This window comes from Rhagoletis pomonella, unplaced genomic scaffold (genome assembly GCF_013731165.1).
Source record: "Rhagoletis pomonella isolate Grant_MI unplaced genomic scaffold, Rhpom_1.0 Rhpom_scaffold_22831, whole genome shotgun sequence".
In the NCBI taxonomy this organism is placed as follows: domain Eukaryota; kingdom Metazoa; phylum Arthropoda; class Insecta; order Diptera; family Tephritidae; genus Rhagoletis; species Rhagoletis pomonella.
Window position 1 is genome coordinate 195 of NW_023481334.1, and position 1802 is coordinate 1996.

At 43.3% G+C, this 1802-nt stretch overlaps 1 long non-coding RNA gene across 1 annotated transcript; it reads left to right on the forward strand.

Annotated features, from left to right (window-relative positions):
• Positions 1–733: 733 nt before the first annotated feature.
• Positions 734–1802, forward strand: LOC118732583. Its single transcript, XR_004992152.1, has 2 exons — positions 734–928; positions 978–1802. It is a non-coding gene; the product is annotated as an uncharacterized LOC118732583 (long non-coding RNA).

The following is a 1802-nucleotide window of genomic DNA, read 5'->3' on the forward strand; positions in this document are numbered from 1 at the left end:
GTAACTCAGCAAATTTATAGAAGTTGACTCAATGACTCCAACTCACTTTAAGGAGTCAGCTCATTCAACTAACTCATTTGACTCTTTGTATGTTACACTCATTCGTATCGTAGACTCGTTTTGAGGCATAGATGCGGTATAGCGGCCGTTGAGATAAAACAAAACTTTAAAGTGGGCGGGGTCAGCTCCTTTCTACTGATTTGAAAGGTGTAATTTTTTTTGTGTGCAAATTAATAGGGCGGTGCTAGGTGGAATTTTCAATATTTTCAAAAGCTTATATTTCGAAACCTATTGTACCGAATTTCAAAATGTGGATATGGTTGGAAAGGCAATTGATTTGATATGCACATCTTTATATATCTTACATACATACATATTTCGAGAAAAACTAAAAAAAAAAACGAAATTATAAGAATTTGTGAGATTTGACATAACACCAACAATACAAAATACATGTGGTTGTTGTTGTTGTATTCTTGCCACCACCTTGTATAAATTCGCCTCGTGCAAAAACAAAATGCAAGACTTTGCCATGCTAAACACTGTGGCGAAGCGAGAGAGTTATATGGACAAATATGAGCCACTATGATTCAATTGATTCACGTGAGCCCTACGGCATCAACTGAGTTACTGAGTTACATTTTTTTTGGACAGGGATTCTGAGTTACCGATTCACTTATAGGAATCAACTCAATAACTCAACTCTGAGTTGAGTTACCCACCTCTAATAAAAACATAACCAAAAAAAAAATCAATTAGCAAATTCACACGTTTTTGGCAACAAATCTTTTCTCTGGTATTTCTTTGTAAATACCATCAAGAAGACCAGGTGAGTGAACGACAGTTTGGTTGGAGCACCTTTTTTCTACACCTAGAGCAGGAGCAACACATTTGGCCCCAACAATTGGAGTAGCGGCGAAATACATAAGTATTGGAATAGTAAGTATATTTGGAGTACTAATTGTGTTTGTTTGCAGGAGCAACTGCAACAATAATTTCGCCAGCGCTCCAGAAAAGCAGCAGCACAAATACCGCCAGGGCTCCGGCGGTAAGTATAAAGAGTAAGTGCAGTGAAAGTGAAAGTGAAGTGCAGTGAGGTTAAAAGTAGCGCCGGCTGTATTGCCATTTGTCGAGGCGCGAGTGCGGAACGCCGGCACTAGGTGCCATACCGTCAGGCGTCAGTGCGCCTCGCTGCACGGCCCCTACCAGCGGCCGATAGTTAGTAAGAGCGCCGGCTGTATTGCCATTGAGGAGGCGCAAGTGCTGAACGCCGGCACTAGGTGCCATACAGTCAGGCGATCAGTGCGAAACAAGGCCCCCACCAAGCGGTCCAACGCGATAGCAAATTCGCACCAGCAAGGCCCCCACCAGTGGTCCACCGCGGGAGCAACACGCAATTTAAAGGCCCCCACCAAGTGGTCCACCGCGATAGCAAGTTCGCACCAGCAAGGCCCCCACCAAGTGGCCCATCGCGGGAGCACAGCCCCATTAGTGGCAACAGAGTAAGCTGTAAGATAAGGTAAGCCTTTCAATTTGCCACGTCTATTCGCGAAAAACGACTGGGAAAGGGGTGCGAAAATTGCAATAGGTCGTGCGTGAGTCCCAGAGCCACCCCTTCCATATATAAGTATATATATACATATATATTTTTTTTTAATACGTATACATTTTCGAAATTTGAACGGTATCGGGGTAGGATAATCCGTTCCTTTTCGCGAAATTCGAGCGGTAAAGTGGTGGAGGAATAGCGGAAATTCCTTTGGGTTACCGTATCCACACACCGTTGTGTTTATATATATATA